The 22888-nt window shown below is 32.0% G+C and overlaps 1 protein-coding gene and 1 long non-coding RNA gene across 2 annotated transcripts in view; one reads left to right on the top strand and one right to left on the bottom strand.

Annotated features, from left to right (window-relative positions):
- LOC118680531 (uncharacterized) overlaps positions 1 to 10175 on the bottom strand; it is a 90257-nt gene extending 80082 nt beyond the window's left edge. The window contains exon 1 of the long non-coding RNA XR_004976107.2: positions 9521 to 10175. This is a non-coding gene — a long non-coding RNA (uncharacterized lncRNA). The remainder of the gene's footprint in view (positions 1 to 9520) is intronic.
- The window catches only part of Tgi (Tondu-domain-containing Growth Inhibitor), a 48180-nt gene that overhangs the window by 5742 nt on the left and 19550 nt on the right, over positions 1 to 22888 (top strand). The gene's annotated exons all lie outside the window — the stretch shown is intronic.

The raw sequence follows: 22888 nt of genomic DNA, 5'->3' as shown, positions 1-22888 counted from the left end.
TAGCAATAAGGAAAGCTTCAAAGCATGGATCACCACGATTCATCTCGATATAGTCAGATTTTGAACCGTAACTGAGCGTTTTCAAACTACTGTATGATATCTATCCAGTTTAAAATAGCTTTATGAGATATTTTTTAAATCTACCATGTGTGGTTATGTTTTTCTATTTTGAGTACCGTAGCCTTTTGCTGTCAAGCGCGTGAAAACAACGAGAGCTATCCAGATGCTTTCATCAAATAAGTTTTTTTTTACTAAGCTTTCACTATAGTGTATAGTACACGACCACAGTAAATGATCGGCTTTGGATTTGGTAGAACTTTGTGAAATATTTTCAAAATATATGGAAAGCTAAATGACTAATAGCACATTCTGCGACTGTCCGACCCATAATTTTTTGTACTTTGATTCGTAAGTTATCAAGCCTAGAAACAAAATAGTAGTAGTAGTATTAATAGTATCGTCAAAACCCAATATTCTTATAAACAAATAAGGTATCTTTCCAGGTCAAGCTCGACATCCGAGTGTGATCGCTTTGTTATCTCGCTATATTTTCCCAAATGTACTGTTTCCCTCGGTTATTGATTTTACTTAGGTGGGAAGACTTGCTTAATGCGGAAATAATTATTGATGAATTCACTTTCATGGATTATTATATTTTTTTTAGAGAATAAATCACTATTGACCCATTTAATATGTAACATATATGTATGTACATAATTTCCGTCTAACTAAAGCAGGTCGTTTTGTCAATGCCATGGGAGAATCATTTTCTCAGATGTTGAAACTAATTCCACTAACAAAAAACACAACAAAAATATTAATGTGTATGCAAATGTGCATTTCCGGCCAATAAGCAAATATACAATACATAGATAAATTATAATGTGTAGCAAATAATATGAACTACTAAGTAGCCAAATAGAGTTATATTACAAAGTTTGACTTTTTTACGAAAAACTAATTTAGTTTTAAAAATTATATTAGGAAATGAAAGGATTATTTAACAAAGCACTTACAGCTCAAACTTTATTAATTACTTTTACCAAATATATTTTTTAAATATATTTGAGACCATATGCGAGCAGGTGTATGTAGGGTTACCACCAGAATTAAATATCTGAATAGCTATAGTGTAACATGTATAAATTTTTCGGATTTTAAAATTTCCAGCTTTTCTAAATACAAAAAAAAATTATAATTTAAACATTTTTTTTTTATTTCGTGCAAAAAGCGAGTAATACGATTATTTATTTTCCAAAGCTTTACATTGAATAACTGAAATTTTAATTTAATTAATTTGTGTTTTACTTAAATTAGTATATTAGATTAATTTATTTCTGCAAATTAAATTTAATTTGTTGTACTTATGAACTAAAATTTGTTAAAAACCAAATATATTTAATAAACAAAAAAAAAACAACCACAAAAAATTTGAAGAATATATCCCGTTCACAGTATAAGAATTTTTTAGTGCTTTGTTTAAAATACCAGTTTTTCAACACTTTCGCGCTCAAAAGTATATATTCTGTAACAATAAACTACATATTCATTCTCATAATAAATTATATTTTAATTAAATTCTTGATGATAAATTTAAAAAAACTGCATTGTTTTCTTACTAATTTATTATCTGGATATTTTGAATTAGTATTATGTATTTCTACGAATTTTCTATTGAAGAAAAGTAAAAAATAAAATAATATTAATTAAATAAATTATTGGATTTTGAAGAAAAATTAAAAATTAAAAATAAAATATTAAACTTTAAAGAAAACTATTTTCAAAAAAAAAATATGATTTTCAAGAAGAAAATGTTTATGAAATATAGATTTTCTTATATTTTGTTTCCAATTACCTAATGTTTTTCTTGGTGTTTGCTTATATTTTTAATTTAATATATTTTTTTTTACTTTTCTAACAAAAAAAACAAGTAAGGAAGGGCTAAGTTCGGATGTAACCGAACATTTTATACTCTCGCAAAGTCAAATGGTATACTCGTTTGAGATTTCTTTGTGGATTGGCTGATATTTTCGGTAGAAGGTCAACTATAGGCACTGGGGTCCACATATTTAGTACTTAGGGGCTTGAACAGTTTTGGTTCGATTTAGACAATTTTTGGTCACAAGGTGGCATACTTTAAACGTATTATTCACGCAAAGTTTTACCCCGATATAATCATTGTTGCTTGATATGCATAGTGGAAAGTGAAAGAATCAGATGGAATTTAAAATGGTGTTATATGGGAAGTAGGCGTGGTTGAAGTCCGATTTTCGCACTATAACATAGAAATATGAGAAGAATGTTACGTACCGAATTTGGTTGAAATCGGTTAAGCAGATCTAAAGATATGGGTTTTCACCTGAAAGTGGGCTGAGCCACGCCTACTGTCTAATTTTGAACGCGGTTCCTAAAAAGTCATCTCATACCATCCCAGAGATAAAATTTAATGTCTCTGGCGTGTTTAGTGCTTGATTTATCGCGCTTTTAGTAGTTTTTAACAGTACCGTTATATGGGGAGTGGGCGAAGTTACCACCCGATTTCAACTATTTTCACACTGTGGGTAGAGGTCTAAAAAAATTTGCTTCCAGTGAATTTTGTTATTATAGCATTAGCGGTTTAGGAGATATGCACATTAAACCTATTAGAGGCGGGACCACGCCCACTTTAAAAAAATGTAAACTGCAGATGCCCCTCCCTAATGTGATCTTGTGTACCAAATAACAGTCTTGTATCTTATTGCGGAGCTTAGTTATGGCAATTTATTTGTTTTTGATTAATGGCGTTTTGTGGACGTGGCAGTGGTCCGATTACGCCCATCTGCAATACCAACCGTCTCACGGTACCAAGAAACATGTATACCAAGTTTCATAAAGATATCTCAATTTTCACTCAAGAGCTTGCACGGACGGACAGACGGACGGATGGACAGACAGTCACCCGGAATCCAACTCGTCTCTTCATCCTGATCATTTATATATATATAACCCTGTATCTAACTCGATTAGTTTTAGGTGATACAAACAACCGTTAGGTGAACAAAACTATTATACTCTGTAGCAACAAGTTGCGAGAGTATAAAAATATGGCAGAAAATTTATTTTAAAAAATATTTAAATAAACTGATTTTCTCCAAACTTTTTTTAATTTCTGCATTAATTCCATTTTTTTTGCTTCTTTGTTGCTTACATTTTTATTTATTATTTTATTTTTATTTTTTTTCTGTTACCACCGCGAAGGTTCTTTTGCTTCTTGTGCCATTTCTTCATGGTAAACATTTGCTAGAAACATTTGTCGCTGAATTATTATTTATTTAATTTCTCTTTATTTTTTATTCTTTGCAATTCTAAGAAAATTTTCCGCGCTATTTTTGCGAAAAGTACAATGAAAAATAACTGTGTGATCGTGCTTACGTAAACACACATATGTACATACAAAAAGTGTACATTTGTATGTGTAGCGTTATGCTGTCATTGTAGCTGAAAGTGAACTCATTGTCGCATAAGCTCAATGAATGAAAGCTCTTGTTACCTCGTCGTCTATTTAGTTAGTTTGCCGTGTTTTATATTGCCTTAGGTAACGCACCTAAATTAACTTTGGTGAATTTGCAAATCGGTGTTTTCGGTGGTGTCAACTATAGCAAAAGTGTCCACGTAATCTATCTATATTCAAATATAGATACATACAGACAGACATACATACATGTGTATAAATAAGTCAAAAGATGTATAAGAAATTCAAGCGATCAGCAAATGATCAAGGGAAACAAATGTATTTCACGCTTACATTTATTTTTGGTAACATTTATGGAAAACTTCGTGGATTTTGAACGCCATCAACAGAATACTTGTGTACTATATTTCCAATGCAGTGACACAATTTTGTGAACGACACTGGCCGAAATCGCTATAAACTTTCACTTATAATTTTCATACTTGATTATTTGTGCTTAATTTTCTTTCTTCTAAAAATTAAAAATGTTTAACAATTAATTGTACATGCTATCAGATTAACTCTTACCCAATGAGAACTTCTTTATGGTAATAAATATGAGCGCGCAAGCTTTCATTAAGCTTTCATAGTTTTGTTCAAGGTTGCAGTTTTTTGCAACATGAGCTAACACATAAAACCTTGTATTACGGTTCCGTCAAATTTGCGTATAACTTTACCTGACACACAAGTCGAAGTAACCGCACATAAACCGAGATAACTAAACATTTTGAGAGTTTCTTCACCTGAACTTGTGAGTTTGGTGGGTTGATAGTGGCACCAGCCTAGTTCAATGATTCAGTACCCTGTTTAACTGACTAAGTATCCAAGGATACTGAAAGAGCCTAAGTCATATTCTTATACCCTATTTCAGTCAAGTACTTCCGAGTTTTTAATGCTAATTTGAAAAAGTTTCTCGTATAAATTTTTTAGCTGCTTTACACATGCGTGAAATGCGCTATTGATCATTAAAAACACTCACTAACCTTTCGAAAGCGCTCTTTCCATTACTTTCCTGCAAGGTAATGATTCGTACAAAGTGCTGAGTATAATTTCCTAAGTTGAAACAATTTCATAATGCAATATAAATCACAAATGTTTATCGCCTCATTAATAAAATAGATTTTACTATGGGAAAATATTCAGCAGTTTAATTGCTACTTGAGCTATTTAGGTTTTCCGTGTTACTTTTCCTCATTTTTAACATTTCTTCGCGAATAAAATTCTCATATGTTATATATGTCTTATAGTAGTAAAATTAAAATAAAATAAATAAAAAACAACTAAAATTTAATGCCAAAATAATATGGCGTTTATGCACACATAATTTTGCTTAGCTTCACAGTTTTTTTATGTTCACCACAGAGGTGTATTTTGATTTTTTTTTTACCGGCAGTTATGACAACAATGATCGTTACGAGCTCGAAAGCGCATGCACTCACACACATGAATATTTATATGAATGAGTATATATACATGCGAATATATGCTTATGTATGTGTATATGTGTTGAAAGTATGTATGCATTTAAATATGTTTATGGCAAGAGCCATTTAACTGCCGTCAAAAAGGGTTAACAATTCCACGCTTTTGCAATTCAGGCATTTCAAAGAAAGCAAGAAGCAAGTCGTCGACTCAACGATTCATGCGACAATTGTATATAAATAAAAATTACAAGCGCGCACAAATATAATTTGCAAATTACCATTGACAATTGGCAACTGTGTTTTGTAAGCGTTAAGTATTTCACAAAATGCCACAAATTGTGGTTAAAAGAAAATGAGAAAAATGTAAAAAAATGGAATAATAGTAAACAGGTAAGGGGCACAACAAGTGTGAAATTAAAAACAAAAAATCGATTTTTTAATATATCGATAGTTTATACCTTTAAAAAGAACATACTATTATTTTAAATTAATACCTCAAATAGTTTTTGAGTTACAGTTTTAAAATGTAACCGCTCAGTTCAATTAGCTTAATTAATTTATCTTGAAACGCGTTTTTCTCGAAACAGCATTTGTCGAATTTGCTGGCGTGATTACTCGGAGACATGTTCTGTATATAGTTCACCATCGAAATCGTATTTTGGCAGAAGAAAAGCGTCCAAGATTTGGGTAAAATTTAACCTTTCGCAACCGTTTTGTCAATTTTTGAGTTTTCTCGACCGTAGGACATTGTACGGACAATATCTTCTAGGGAGAAGTTTTCTTGTTTTAGGTCTTATCCACGAAGAATCCCAAAAATACTGCAGGAGTAGAACACCTTTTTTTAGCGCGAATAACTCGAAAAATATTTAATTTTTTCTTCAAAAATTTTGCTGTATATTCTTAATGTAGATATGTATAAATATACTTATTAAATATAAAACAATTTATACATTAATAAAACAATTTTTAAAGCTGCTGTAAAAAAATGTAAAACAAAAATTTTATAACGATCCTAAAAAATTTCCAAATTAGTTTTTCTTTAATTTTTTTTAATTTTTAATATATGTATGTATTTATTTATATATGTTTTTTATTACATTTTTTTAGTATTGCTTTTCCTTCTATAATTTTTTCTCCTTTTTTATTTATTTTTTATTATTTTGTATTATATTGTACTTTTCTTTTTTATTATACTCTCGCAACCTGTTGCTACAGAGTATAATAGTTTTGTTCACCTAACGGTTGTTTGTATCACCTAAAATTAATCGAGTTAGATATAGGGTTATATATATATAAATGATCAGGATGAAGAGACGAGTTGAAATCCGGGTGACTGTCTGTCCGTCCGTCCGTCTGTCCGTCCGTCCGTGCAAGCTCTAACTTGAGTAAAAATTGAGATATCTTTATGAAACTTGGTAGACATGTTTCATGGTACCGTGAGACGGTTGGTATTGCAGATGGGCGTAATCGGACCACTGCCACGCCCACAAAACGCCATTAATCAAAAACAAATAACTTGCCATAACTAAGCTCCGCAATGAGATACAAGACTGTTATTTGGTACACAGGATCACATTAAGGAGGGGCATCTGCAGTTAAAATTTTTTTTTTTAAAGTGGGCGTGGTCCCGCCTCTAATAGGTTTAATGTGCATATCTCCTAAACCGCTAATGCTATAATAACAAAATTCACTGGAAGCAAATGTTTTTAGCACTTCTATTGACGGTGTGAAAATAGTTGAAATCGGGTGGCAACTCCGCCCACTCCCCATATAACGGTACTGTTAAAAACTACTAAAAGCGCGATAAATCAAGCACAAACACGCCAGAGACATTAAATTTTATCTCTGAGATGGTATAAGATGACTTTATAGGAACCGCGTTCAAAATTAGACAGTGGGCGTGGCACAGCCCACTTTTAGGTGAAAACCCATATCTTGAGATCTGCTCAACCGATTTCAACCAAATTCGGTGCATAACGTTCTTTTCATGTTTCTATGTCATAGCGAAATCGGACTACAACCACGCTTACTTCCCATGTAACACCATTTTCAATTCCATCTGATTCTTTCACATTCCACTATGCAAATCAGGTAAAAATTATTATATCGGGGTAAAACTTTGCGTGAATAATGCAATTAAAGTATGACACCTTGCGGCCAAAAATTGTCTAAATCGAACCAAAACTGTTCAAACCCCTAAGTACTAAATATGTGGACCCCAGTGCCTATAGTTGACCTTCTACCGAAAATATCAGTCAATCCACAAAGAAATCTCAAACGAGTATACCATTTGACCTTGCGAGAGTATAAAATGTTCGGTTACATCCGAACTTAGCCCTTCCTTACTTGTTTTTTATATACATTTTTCCATATTTTCTGTTTTTTCAATTATTTTTCTAAAATCAATATGAAATTTTTTGTATTTAAAACAAATCAAATTAGATTTTTTATTTCTAATGTATTATTAATTATTTTTATTTAGTTATTATTTATCTTTTATAATTCACTTTTCTCTTGTTTTTCACTAATATTATATCTCAATTTTTTCCATATTTCTGTATAGTTTTCATTTACTTTAATTTTTAACGTTTTTTATGTTTATTTAATTTATAATAAATTGTACGTCTCTATTTATTTATTTATTTTTACTTTTTTTTTATTTTGGTAATATTTTTAATTTTTAAATTTATTGAATTTTTTATTTCTTTTTCATATTTTTTTTGTCATTTAATTTTTTTATTTTTATTTTTTTCTCCTTTCGATTCCCTTCACTTACTATATCATTCGCCTGCCATTGACAAGTGTGGCAATGCCATAAATGTCAGCGTTGACATTCTTGCAAGTACTCAATACTTTAATGGCTATTTCTTATTTTTGCTACCGCATGCGACATTCACTGTCAATTTTCACGACATTACACTTGTATTCATACACAAGTATACGCTGGTGAGTCTGCGTATGTGTTTGTAAGTGACAACATTCCCTTTTACGACGAATTCAATGGGTCCAATGCCCATCGGTGAATATAATGTGAGTTGAAAGCATTGTTTTGCAACAGCAACAAGCAAAATAAATTAAGTGAAATGTGGTTGTTTATCCATATTTTTTCTCTATTTTTACATCCTACCAAATGATCGATGGCAAAGTGTGGCAATAAAAAGAAATGTAACAATAAAAATGGTTGTTTATTATGTAACATTCTCCTACTGTTTTAAGACGTCGGTATATAAATATTTATGTGCAAAAGTTTATGCATGACTTTTTCTTTTTGAAGCGTCGAAACAACAAAATGTGCCGAGCGTCTTCATGGCTGACGGATAGGCGAGGCATCTGCATTTGCGATCAGAGAGCTCATCAGAGCAGCTATCAAAATAGCGGTACTTTCTTTGGAGTATGTAGAAATCTACTAAAACGAAGACTCTTAGAGCTTTTGCATTTCCAATAAATGCAATATTTACTTCTTTTCCCCGGTTTGATCTCGAGTTCATATATTCGTATTCCTAGTCCCATATACAAGTGGTAATCTTCAGTATTATACATATACGACGTATTTTATCAGTATTATTGAGAATTTCGAAAGTTCTTTATTTTTCTCTAAATTTCCTTCAATTGAATAATTTGAAATACCTAATCCTAGCCTAGTCCGGTCTTCAACAATCTAATAAAAAAAATTAAAACATTTACCAAATAACTCTGGTAGTTGTTGTCAGCCCTTATCTAGATAAAAAAAAACTTAGACCCACCTTTCTTGTTTTATTAGTGAACTAGCAGTTATACTTGTATAGCTTCCTTGCACCAAGTATACTTAAGTAAGTAGATTCATTCCTCTTGAAAATCTACCTTCAAAATATCACTACTTTAGTAGACATTTCTTCATCTATTTTTTTCATATTATTTAAATTAATCCTCTACACTTGAGTAAATATATATTGTTTACAGTTAAATAAATGTTTTCTTTTTGTTTTTCTTGATTTTAACGCACTTTTTTATGAAAAGAATTTTGCAACAATAAGTTGTTTTTGTAGATATTTATATGACACCTGGTGCTTTTGGGTTAATGAACACGGGCGATTGTTTCGCACAGTCTTTGTAGTTTGCGCTCGAAGTCTTGTGTAAACATATGTATATATATATACTTGTATATGTATGTAGTTAATTGTAAAGTATAAAAATTTGTATTATATTTTGCTCTTTCGCTGACAACTGTACATACCAGACAATCAAAGCACAGTTCAGGAAGGCAATAATAAAAAAGTAAATAAAAAGCAACAGTTGAAGCAATAAAGAACTAACATAATAATAACTAAAATAAAGTCAACTAAATTGAAAAAAGATTGAGAAAACAAGTATTTAGAAGAAACAACAAATTAATATTAGTGCTTAGTAAGCGAAAAATTGTAGACAAGCAGGCGAACGCGACTGTTAGTAAACACTTACAACAAAAGCAAGAACGGCAGTAGATGTCAAAATTTTCAAATACGCATAATAGCATAGACACGAACCATGAGCACGAGCCAACGCATGGCGTGAACTAATGCGCCAATGAACGCGCTCTTCTTTAATAACAAATACACGCGCACACACAATTACAAATACAAACACCTACCACAAATTATTTGTAAAGCGACAAGGCATCGTTACGCTGTTTGTTACCAAATCGTAAGCGCGCGAGATAAGCACAAACAAATCAGACGCGTGGGCCCGGGATTTTCAACCGTTTAAAGACCATCAGTAACTGCATTAGCAATAACGCTGCACGCTATATTTATATATTGTTGACAGGTATAACTTTAGAACCAAATCCTAAGTGTTGTTAGGATTACATTTTTTTCAATCCAGTATCGGTATTTGGTATTTAAAATTTGGCATTTGGAATAATTGTTTTTTTTTTTTTTTTTTTTGTTTATAATCCCGTATTTGGCCCTGATGCATTAGTATTTCGTAAACTACTTGAGCTACTTGACCTTAACAGCATTAATTTATTCTTGTATTCGTGTTACCTACCCTCTAATGTTTGATCGTCAAACCCAATGTAGTCTATCTCAATCCTAACCTAACTTGTATCTACAACTTTCCTGGTTAGCTTTCCTTTATGAAAAAGTTTATTATTATTATAAACTTATAGACATTTAACCGTTGACTCCCTTGGAATAAAATCGAAAAAAATTAAGTCTCAACGAAATACAATACATTTAATAATTTTAATAAATGTGCAAATCAACACCAGCGTAACTCCTAGCTACCGCCTAGGTAAATATGTATAATAGTTAAAAGCAAAGCAACAGACGCCTGCCTAGCCGCTCAGTAGAAAATCTCTGCCCAGTAACAGTGTGACAATAAAAATTTGTTATACCATATATATGTAAGTATACATGTACATGAGGGTTCGTACTCTAAAAATTTTATTGATAGACACCTCATAGAAAATCTCTCTAAGTTTGAGCTTTAAATTGTAACGGGAAGGTATTTTGGCTAACGGTTTTACATTTTCTTCCTTATTATCAGATAGAAAAATTCATATCTCGCTTCCAGCTTTTTGAAATTATTTCGTTTTGTGGATTAAAGCTAACAGTTTGACTATTTTAAGGCAAATCTGTTTTTTTCTTTTGAATATTATGTTTTTAAGTAATTCCAAGTAACCGCTAGGCGGAAGACCTTCCCGTTTTAATTAAGAGCTCATACTTTTTTAGAGTATGAAGCGAAAAAAAAATACTTTTTTTTCACCCTAATGTACAAACATATTAAATATTATATATGTATATATGTATGTGTGCACATGCTGTCGGCACCCTTAAACGGTTAATGCTTGCATTTAAAACGCTTTGCGCGTACGCTCACTTCTGGCTGCTTTTCAACGCCGTTTGTTTGGCAGCTTTCAATTATATAAATAAGTATGTAAACTCATATATATATGTATATTCATTGTTGTTAAATGGGTATTATGGCATGTTAAAGTTGTGGTTTACCCATTGTTTTTTTTTTTCATTTCTGATGTGTTAATTTTTAATTGTGCGTGTTCAATGCGAGCGAGTTGTTAGTTTTATTTTTATATATAATTTCGCTGTTTGTTTTTTATACTCTCGCAACCTGTTGCTACAGAGTATAATAGTTTTGTTCACCTAACGGTTGTTTGTATCACCTAAAACTAATCGAGTTAGATATAGGGTTATATATATATAAATGATCAGGATGAAGAGACGAGTTGAAATCCGGGTGACTGTCTGTCCGTCCGTCCGTCCGTCCGTGCAAGCTCTAACTTGAGTAAAAATTAAGATATCTTTATGAAACTTGGTAGACATGTTTCTTGGTACCGTGAGACGGTTGGTATTGCAGATGGGCGTAATCGGACCACTGCCACGCCCACAAAACGCCATTAATCAAAAACAAATAACTTGCCATAACTAAGCTCCGCAATGAGATACAAGACTGTTATTTGGTACACAGGATCACATTAGGGAGGGGCATCTGCAGTTAAAACTATTTTTAATAAGTGGGCGTGGTCCCGCCTCTAATAGGTTTAATGTGCATATCTCCTAAACCGCTAATGCTATAATAACAAAATTCACTAGAAGCAAATGTTTTTAGCACTTCTATTGACGGTGTGAAAATAGTTGAAATCGGGTGGCAACTCCGCCCACTCCCCATGTAACGGTACTGTTAAAAACTACTAAAAGCGCGATAAATCAAGCACTAAACACGCCAGAGACATTAAATTTTATCTCTGAGATGGTATAAATTGGCTTTATAGGAACCGCGTTCAAAATTAGTCAGTGGGCGTGGTACAGCCCACTTTTAGGTGAAAACCCATATCTTGAGATCTGCTCAACCGATTTCAACCAAATTCGGTGCATAACGTTCTTTTCTGTTTCTATGTCATAGTGCGTAAATGGGCGAAATCGGACTACAACCACGCTTACTTCCCATGTAACACCATTTTCAATTCCATCTGATTCTTTCACTTTCCACTATGCAAATCAGGTAACAATGATTATATCGGGGTAAAACTTTGCGTGAATAATGCATTTAAAGTATGCCACCTTGCGGCCAAAAATTGTCTAAATCGAACCAAAACTGCTCAAACCCCTAAGTACTAAATATGTGGACCCCAGTGCCTATAGTTGACCTTCTACCGAAAATATGAGTCAATCCACAAAGAAATCTCAAACGAGTATACCATTTGACTTTGCGAGAGTATAAAATGTTCGGTTACATCCGAACTTAGCCCTTCCTTACTTGTTTTATTATTTTTTTTTTTTTTTCCTACTTTTAGTTCCTAATTTTTTGTAAATCTACATATACATTATTTCGCCTCTGACATACTCTTGCTTTACGTTTTAAACCTTTTATGATTAGCAATATTGAAAGCACTTAACTTTTTAGGTGTAAAATTTACTTCAATTTATATCAAATGAGATTTACCTTCAACCTATCTTGTCAGAATCATTTAAAATATCTGAGAACCATTATAAATCTTTTCTTATTTCGAATTTAAATAACTTACTTTTTGATATATTTTTACTAATACATAACCCTATAAAATGTTAAGAAGGATCTGATAATTTTTAATCAAATTTAAAAAAGATCGTTTTATTTCGATACATTTTTCCACAATTCTTCTAAAATGTCATGTCTTTTAAACTCGGCATTATCTGTTATTTCTACCCTAACATTTCGAATTATTTTAGCAAAATTAATAAAAATGCACAAAAAAATATTTTTTCTTGTTCAAAAGCTTATCTCGAAATACTTTCTACGCAGCTTCCATTGAGCTTTCATGCTACGACATTCATCATCTTTTATAAATCTATTCAAGAGAAACATTTGAATAATATTTTGCAGAAGTTTTTGATCACGATATATTTTTGGTAAAGCATTTGAATAATATATTTCTGAAATTTTCTATTTTTGCCGCAAAAACTTATTTAAAAATATGTACTGTGAAGCTTTCACAGAGCTTTTACGTTCGAAAAGTCATAATTTTTCATATATCTATTCAAGAGAAAATATTGAATAATATTTTGCAGAATTTTCGGATTTCCCTTCTTCAAAATATTTACTGTGAAGGTTTCTTGAGCCTTCATGCTTGAAATATTTATTTTTAATCAGTAACATTTGCATGAAATTGCCAATGCAGCCTGATTGTATGAAATTACTAACCTCTACAGTCATTACCTACTACCACACATTTAAAACATGACTATATAAATACTACACTATATTGACGCCACGTGTAATAAATCAATAATAAATAATAAATAAAAGACACGCATATATAATGTTATATTGTTTTGTGCAAATTTTACATCATTTACGCTCGATAAATAACACGAGCTCACGAACTTTGTGCCAACTATGACAAATTTATTTAATTATGATTATTTAAATGATTCGTCATACGACCCTGTTTTTTTATAGCTTTCAACTATTGTTATTTTCACTTATTAGTCAATGCAGCCATATACTTTCAAGTAATATGTCGATATAATATATTGCATATAAATATATGTATGTAAGGGGGTAAGAAAAAAACGATTTTTTTCGCTTGGTACTCTGAAAAATAGGTTCTAGACATTGCTCCAAGTATGAGTTCTTAATTGTACCGGGAAGCTCGCCGCCTTACAGTTTTCTATTTTTTTCTTATTATCAGATCAAAAAATTCAATTCCAGCAACAAAAACACTCCGCGCAGCACACCTGTTCTAATTGCGTTTTAAATTATGTATGTGTGTACATATGGTACATCCATATATTGAACACGTGTCAACAGTACACTGCGATAAGCCTAATCGCATACATATTTATACCATATGTACATACGTATGTAATTATATTAATTACTTTATCGAAAATGCATTCATTTGCACGTGCTAATTATGCCATTTGCCCATCACTAGCGAACTTGGCTAAAGCCATACAGTTTTTTTTATACTTATGTGTAAAAAAAAGATATATAAATGCATGTTATGAAATATGAATAATTTTATGGCTTACTCATTGTTTTTCGTGTGTGATTTGACAGCTCTGTAAGACGCAGTTGCAGTGACACTGGTATCAAATTAGAGAAATTATTGTGCGCTACACAAACTAAACTAAATTATTGTTTGTTTGTGTTATGTATTACAAAAATGTAAACATTGAATACTATATTTTTCTAATTTTTGTCGCAAAAAAAGCAAAAATGTTTTACTTGATTTGCATTGATTTTAGAACGATTCCATTATTTTGTGTAGCACCAATATTTCGAGATTGATACATACTTTAAAATAAAATATGGTCTAATAATTTCAAAAAAAGTTGTGAAATGGCATTCCTTATGAAACGAATGGAGTGTAAAGTAGAATGTCTGGTTCCTTTTCAAAAAGAAATATAATACTTAAGAAAGCAATATTGTTCTGATAAATATTCGATTTATGACATTTATGTAATTATTTACAACTTGTTTGATAACTGTGCGTGCATAGTCTTTAATGCACTAATTTTTGTGCAGTCCCGAAATTTCGGGATTGATATTTTGAAATTAAATTTCATTTACTTCTTTCAAAAAAGTCGTAAAACGCCACACCTTACGAAACCAATTAAGTGTAAAGTTTCTTATAGAAAAAGTGATTATTCGAAGAAAGCAAATGGAGATTGTTCTGATAAATCTTTTATGGAATTTATTTAATTATTAATATATTTTTATTTTGATAATTATGTCTGCATACATTTTTCAGGTCGATCCCGTTTCTTGGGCAGTCCCGATTCGGGATAACCGATTCCTCACAAAAGCCAATGACGTATAACGTCAAATAGACGTTTTTAATAACAAAAGCAATTTTTAAAAATTAAGCAAGTGCTATTTTTGGTGAAAATCGCACACTACATAATACATATGTATGGACCATATACCATATGTTATACATAGTTGTCCGATTTTATTCATTTTCACTGTAATTGTTAAGCATGTATTAGAAAACAGTTCTGCAAAATTACGTGCTCTCAGATTTTTAATTAAAGGCAGGCAACCGGAAAATAAAATAACTGAAGAATCGGTTGTATGGAGATATGTGATATAGTTATCTCTGATCAATAGAATCTCAAAATGCACGTACATATGTATTTAATTCCATTCAGATATCTTAAAAACTGACAAATAAATTTTTATAACCCCGAAGAATTAAACTTTCTCTAAAATTCGCTGGCTCGAAACCGGCTTTAGACCCATATTCTCTTAGGAAAAGTGGTTCAGAATGCTCCATATGGTATATACACCCTTTCAAAAACTGAAATCACTTTAAAAATCACACGTCCAAAAGTCATTCTGCGAAATGTTAGAGCAACACGTGTCTCTTCAATGTTATAATTTGCATACACATATACATATGTACATATATAGTATATACATATATTTTGGTTTTACTAACGTCATTTGTCATTGAAACGTCATTTGCCTGTGTCAGCAGTGTCGTCATTACTAGAAAGCTTGTCATAAGTGGTAATAATAAAGAAACACTTACACATTCGCGACTTTTTGCTTATGCAAATTTATTTGCTAAAAGTGCTTGACACTTTACTAGGTTTACTTTTTTGTTATACCGTAATTAACACTTTGACAGCATATGCACTAATTGTGCGCTATAGACAAAACAGGGTGTGCTGATTAAACACCTTTTGTTTTTTGTTTCTTTTATGAACAGATTCACTTACAACAAAAAGAAACAAGAAGAGAAAAACGGGAGCAACAACAAATACAACAATTAAAAAACTTTTGCGTTATAAAATCTAAAAATATCTACGAAAGCTACCACGAATTTAAAGTGTTAATGGCAATGAAATATATAAGTACATATTGAACAACTGGAGAAAATCTATATTTTTTGCCAAACAGAAATATGTTGTTAGTTGCTCATACTTATGTACATATGTATTTTAACAATTCTCATTTTCATATTTCTTTCGCAAACACGTGTATTGCATACAGAAAAAAACAAAAATTTTTTAAATTATTTGTTGTACCAGCGCACAATCAACAAAAACATGTTAATTCACATGCTGCTGGTGCTGCTCCTGCCGCTTCCGCCACCATCTCGCTCCCAACGCCGTGCCGCCCAATTTAATTTACCAACTTTTGACTTCATGGAATGACTTGGCTACTTAGGTGAGCAAGCACGCTTGCCAATATTTTATTAGCTGCCACGCTACACTTAAACATATGCTTCGTGCAAATAAACATACATACATACAAGTATATAAATGTATATATAATCACATATTTACGCTCGCACAGAAAACGCTGTGCCGCTTGTTTGTCTCTGACCAGTAGCTGTCTGGTTGGTTGGTTATTTAGTTGTTTGACTAACTAACTGAGGCTAACTGTCTATATGACAGACTAGCTGACTGGCTGGCCCTGCCGCACTGGGAGTCGCCATGGCGGTTGATGATTCATGCCACACAATTTGGCCATGGCAGATTTATATCTGTTTGTATATACATACCATACATATGTATGTATGCCGTATAATAAACTAAATATGAATTTTCGATGCAAACATTGCGTTTCAATTATGAAACCGGTCTATTTGAGCACTTCAAAGCACTCATACATATGTACAAACTTATATTTAAAGGGTATTTAGTGTGGAGCTTTGCAAATTATTGTAGCATTATTTTATAGATTCAAAATTTTGGTCCTTTTTATTTACATATGAAAATTTGTTACAAAAAAACTGGAAAGCGTATAATTTTCTCCCTCTCTGAGACTGAAAAGCATGATAGAACTGCAGCTATCACCTTTAGGATCAAAAAAGTATTAAAAAGTGAAAACAGTCTTTGAAGTAATGTGTAATCTCTCTAACTTCCTCACCACAAAAATATAAGAAATAGAGCATCCCTTGAGATATCTGAGATGCAGCAATATAGTATATGTCGGTAGATTGTTTGTAAAAAAAAATCAAATCCGTACAAGACCCATTGCCTGAGAAAATGCAAATTATATGACTATTCAGTCTCGCTAAAGATCCAATTTTCACACGCATAAGTGATATCTATTTAATGAGATCTGGAGTGCTTAGTGCATACCTTTGAGACACAATGCTGAATCTTATCAGGTATAACCTTTGTCTGTATCTCCCTAGCTTTGTCGACATCTCTCACCTAAAGCAGATCACATATACTAACATATATGTATGTATATAATTGTCAGAGCCAATCCATCTGTTTACCGTTTGTAAATAATCCAGACTCAAAATGACATCTCCATCAAATCCAATTATCCGTTAACCGTTTGGCAACTTACCCCCTTTTAGCAAAAATCTCAGCTCTTCGGTTTCGGCAGCTATGATCTGATATATCCGGTCCATGTGAATGTATATACTAATCCCGAAATTTCGGGACTGTACAAAAGTCGGATTTAATCTAGATAAAATCAATCCATTTTTTTTTTTAACTAAAAATATAAATAACTAAAGAAGTGTATCAGAACAATCCCGAATCGATTCGAATAACTACTTTTGCTTTTGTTGTACGACTTCTTTTTAAGCTGCTATTAAAATTATTATACATACATAAGTATGTACATAAGTATGTACATATGTAAATAAATAAAACAATATTCTGATAAATCCCGAAATTTCTTAACAATAACCTTTACTTAAAACATCTATAATATATAAAGAACTGGTCATTTAAATACTAAATAAATTGTAATGCGTTGTAAGTTATTTATTTAATACTGGCATAGTATATACTTACATTTCTACATATGTATGTTTGTATCTACATATGTACATAAAGAAAAATGTGTAAGTATGTATGTCGAGTAGGTCGATTAAAACAGGCCCGTTCCACATACATACATACATATGTATGTACATGTGTACTTTATTTATTTTTTTTGTTTTTGCAACACCCACAATTAATTTATATATTTACTTATCAACCACAAGAATTTCACGCCGTTTTCTGAGAAATTGAGAAAAATATAAACAAATACTTATGTTAATGCACTTGCACTTACCCCGATTATGCATTACTCACATACATAAATATCAAATATGTAGCAAATGCGCAGATGATGCTGGCAATGAGTCAATCTTATAGAAAAGAACATATGTATGTAGATCTATATGTAAGCAGTCCATAATCGATCCTGCAATTCCTCGTTACTCATCCCTCAACATTTTACCTACGCTGGCTGAAGTCCAGTCGTCGACCTCTGTAGTTTGTGGTATTTCTTGTATTTCTTAATGATTACTCATCTCATTTCGCCACATAATGTATGTATGTTTAATAGTTATATTTTGCATTTATTGCATCATTACTCAATCGCCTTTATACGAGAACTCGGTATTCTGTGATTTGAGAAAAACAACCGAAATCGAAAGTCTTGACATGATTGAACATACGATGTTTTTATGACCGCACATTTCGTGAGAAAAGACGTACCTCTTGAATATACTTATATATGTCACAATTCATTTAGTTGCAAGTACCTATAAATATTAATAAGTAGTTACGTAGCTATTCGAATATGCATATGTTTAATTGTAACTCTGAAAAGTCATTTCTACAGATTTAAACTTACTTTTTACAAAAAGAATAACAAACTCAACTTTTGAAATTTCTCAGAATCCCCACAAATATTAACTGCAATTGCTCGATTCCTAGTAACATGATACACCTTTTAAAAATACAGAAGTGATCTACCATAAGATCGTTCTAAGGAATTATTTTCTCAGACGTTTTAATCACCCTATTACTAGAATAAGGTGCGCAGTAGGTCTTAGGTAAAATAAAATGTAAGTAGTGTAGGATGCCTCAAGGGCTGTGTTATATATAAATTCTCCCTTGCAACTCATAAAATACTACATAAAATGTCCTAGACTATAAGGACAAGCCCTTTAAAAAATATTTTACAAAAATTCATTGCTTAGCGATCGAATCTCCATGTTGTTGATATTTTCAAATATTTTCTTTAATTACTCATTACTCTAATATTATCTGGATTCATCGTTGAAGATAACACGCACTTGATATGAGAGAGTAATTTGACATTACAGTTTCTCTCTCACACTCCCAGTTTCTATACATGTTCACTCTTTACTAATATCGAGTACTTTGAAAGCCTGCCTAATAATAAATCGAAGCGATCGCTCATTCTTCTAGTTAGGAAGAACCGACTAACATAAGAGTGAATAAAAAGTCAAATCTGTAAAAAAAAAAAATTGCTTAAAAAGTAAAAATTTCTGAATTTTTTTACATTTTAATTGGTATGAATTACTATGAAGCGTCCAAAAATAAAAATAAAGTGATTCTACCCACGGATTATTGCGGGTAGGACTGATGTTTGACATGATATCTTCAGAAAATTTGGTATAGATTCCAAGGCAACGCTACAATCTCCGAACATATTGTTAAGATCGGACTGCTATATGGTACAGCTACCATACAAACTTACTGATCTAAAACGGGGTAAAGATCTCTTTTTTATTATTATGTAATCTTAATTCGACTTGCAACAACGTGGCAAAGAAGAACTAGCAAAACGTTTTCCGTTGGATGCAAACTGTTGGCCAGTTACGTTTTCAGATTTAGCTATACATATAGCTGCTATAAGAACTGCATCTGTTAAGGATATTATAGCTTCTTGTTTTTGATACCTTTTGAAGAATGCTACGGAAAATCAAATGCAACACGCTGTTAAAAATTTAAAAATATACTTAACCTGATTTAATTAATCTCGAATATAAATAAATATGTGTTGTTGCCTCAAATTTAAGTTGCCCCTTTTTTTATAATAAACAAATAATTAACTTTATAAAATAATTATTAAATATACTCATAAAAAACGACCTTTGCAAAGAATTTAATAAAATGTTAATACAAGCATCCTTTCACAATATTTCTACACACAAAATATAATAAAACAAATAAAAATGAGACAAAAAACCAAAAAATTGCAAACCTTAAAGTTTGAGAAACCAGTTTCGTCGCACTTACAAAAAAATACATACACACATGAGATTTTATCTGTCGCCAAAAGGGGTCAACAAAAAGTGACGCCACTCATATTGTGAATGAATTTTGTGGCATCCTCCTTTGTGGTTGAATGAACACACAACAACTGCTGAATGGCTTGAAGCGAATACTTTCAATTTTTCTTGCTGCAATTAACAAATTTGTGAAAGAGTGCACCGAAAAAATTACTGATCTTTTCCGCTTCTATTCTTTATTTTTTTTCATATTTGTATTTTGGCTGTTTTTTTTTTGTTTGTTCTTTTAGTTTTTGTAAATGCCTCTCCCTTTTTCTGCTTGGACAAAACATTTTCACACTATTACCGCATTCGCGACGCCAAAGATGACAATGTTTATGTAACAGCATTTTTAAATTTAAATACAAAATTTTGCTGAGAACTCCAAAAAACGTTGGGAATAGTTAAAAAAAAATCGAATACTATTTTGGAAATAAAAATACAGTGGTTGGTTAATCTTATCAAAATTATATAAATGTAGATTTGATTAGAAATTTTCAAGGTTGTGTTCCAAAAATGTTACCTTCATCACATCACTCTTATAATAAACCGAAATGAAAGCAAAGTAGAAAACTATCAATAAATTAACCTTATCGATTTACTGAGCCAAAAGATAAAAACTCGGATTTTTTTAGGTTATCTTCGTTCCACAAACAAGACGATTTGTTTTATCAAAATACTGCAGATACCGTTATCCAATTCTTAGTACATATCCCTTTAAAACCTAGAACCTAAACCTAAACTTAGCCCCAATGAAGATGTGGTTAACAAAAAATCGGTTTACGTTATCTCATACCACTCAAAGCGAACAAGGTGGATTCGATTCTCATCTGATTATTGAAAAATAAGGAAATTGAAAGCTCCCATTGATATCAGTTTTTGATTCAAATAACTTCTTATACCAAACAATCTTCATTGATATTGACCTCGCAGCTCTCTGTATGCAATATTGGTTTTACCCCACTTTTCGACAATGGCGAAGTTAGTTGACAGTGGAATATTAGAAACTAAGAGCAATACCTCAACTACTTAAAATTTCAGACTTATTTTCAAGGTCAGATTTGAAGAGATCTGTAGAAAACCCGTTTACTCGAACCCAACTAGACCGGCCGTAATGGCTTTGAAGTAACACATGAATTGAAAAGTCCCGCGGCTCACACATATGTAGATCAACTAGTACTAACCTTCAAAAGACAGCTATTAAAATTTCATGACATTATATTAATAAGTTTGCGAGTTATTGTGCTAAGAGTGACGCTACTTTTGATATTTTAAAAACAATGATGAAAAACACAGTGGGCGTCCAAATAAGGCTGTAACACCAGAAAACATAAAAAAATTGACAAAATCGTTCTGAATGATCGGAAGTGAAGTTATTGTACATGATATAGCTGACATTGTAATGATTGCAAAAGAACGTGTTGGCTTAATATTGCATGAGCATATGTCCATGAGAAATCTCTGTTCAAAGTAGATGCCGGGTTTGCTGCCTGTTGACCAAAAATAGCAACGTGTTAATGATTCTGAGCAGTGTTTAGCTAAGTTTTAACGTAACAAACTGAAATTTTTGCGTCGATAAGTGACACTGGATGAAACCTGGATACATCACTTCACTCCGAGATCAAAACGATCTTCATCGCAGTGGACAGCAGCTGGTGAATCTCGTCCAAAACGCCCGAAAACGCAACAATCAGCTGGAAAGGTTATGGCCTTGGTATTTTGTGTTATTAAAGGTGTAATATTCATCGACTATTTTGAGAAAGGAAAAACCAACAATAGTGGCTTAATATATAATTATAGCGTTATTAGAACGTTTGAAGTCCGAAATTGTAAAAAAGCGACCGCATATAGCAAAGAAAAAAAATTGTGTTTGATTAAGACAACGCACCATGTCACAAGTCAATCAAAACAATGACAAAATTGCATGAATTGCACTTTGAATTACTGCCGCATCCACCTTATTCTACAGATTTGGCTCCAATTCCAACCTAAAAATATCTGATTATTTTTCGGAAATAGTTTTGGAGGCCTTAATTAACATGTATCACTTCGGAAAGGTTCGGGATCATGTTGGTTTTGGGCATAAGTAAACTTCAGAATTTAAAACATAATAATATTGACGTTGAACTAATTTTTCTGAAACAAAAAGAGCTTGTTATTGCTGAATAACCCACTGTTGCACACAAGTAAGCAAAAAATTTCAAATATCGACCACCAAAAACCATACTACCAAAATTGCTGCAATTACATACTTACAACACTAAAGCACGAATTGGTCAACAGCCAAAAAAACAAAAACAACCACAATATTAAGTCAGTCAGTCAATCAGGCAAAGTCAAGCGAAACTTGCTGTCGAAAAGCGTTCAAATCGCACGCTAAGCATCTTTCCTACACCGCATTGTGCAGCTTGGTCCAGCCAAGTTCATTCCCGAACCTCACTTCGTCCCACTTTATTAGCTGACGCTGTCGCGGGTCCACTCACTGGATAAAAACAAAAAATAAAACCAATTAACCAACAAGAAAAAATATTTCTGTGACAACAAAGCAAGCAAGAGGACAGCGAGACAAACATACAGACAAGTAAACAACAACAATAAAAGCAATTCCGACGGGCAAATAAAAAATGAAATAAAATAAAACACCACCAACACAATGGCGAGCACCAAAAAGGCAACAGATACAACAAGCAAAAGCATGCACAACAACAAAAGAAAATTAGCGAGCAAAAAACGGCAAACAACGACCGGAAATGTGTAATAAAATTTAAATGTTTCTTCATGATTTCCCCCATTTTCGACATTTGCTGTCTTTGCGTTTGCTTTTTTGTGTTGTCCATTTTTTGCTGAGTCAATATATTGTTGTTGTTGCTTCTGCCTTTTTCGTGCAATCATTTTTGTTGTGTACTTTTTGTTTTTATTATATTTTTTTATTTAATATTTTGTGTTTCTTTTTGAATTTTTTTTTTT

This window comes from Bactrocera oleae, chromosome 6, assembly GCF_042242935.1.
Source record: "Bactrocera oleae isolate idBacOlea1 chromosome 6, idBacOlea1, whole genome shotgun sequence".
NCBI lineage: Eukaryota > Metazoa > Arthropoda > Insecta > Diptera > Tephritidae > Bactrocera > Bactrocera oleae.
This window is presented reverse-complemented; position numbering and strand designations above follow the sequence as displayed.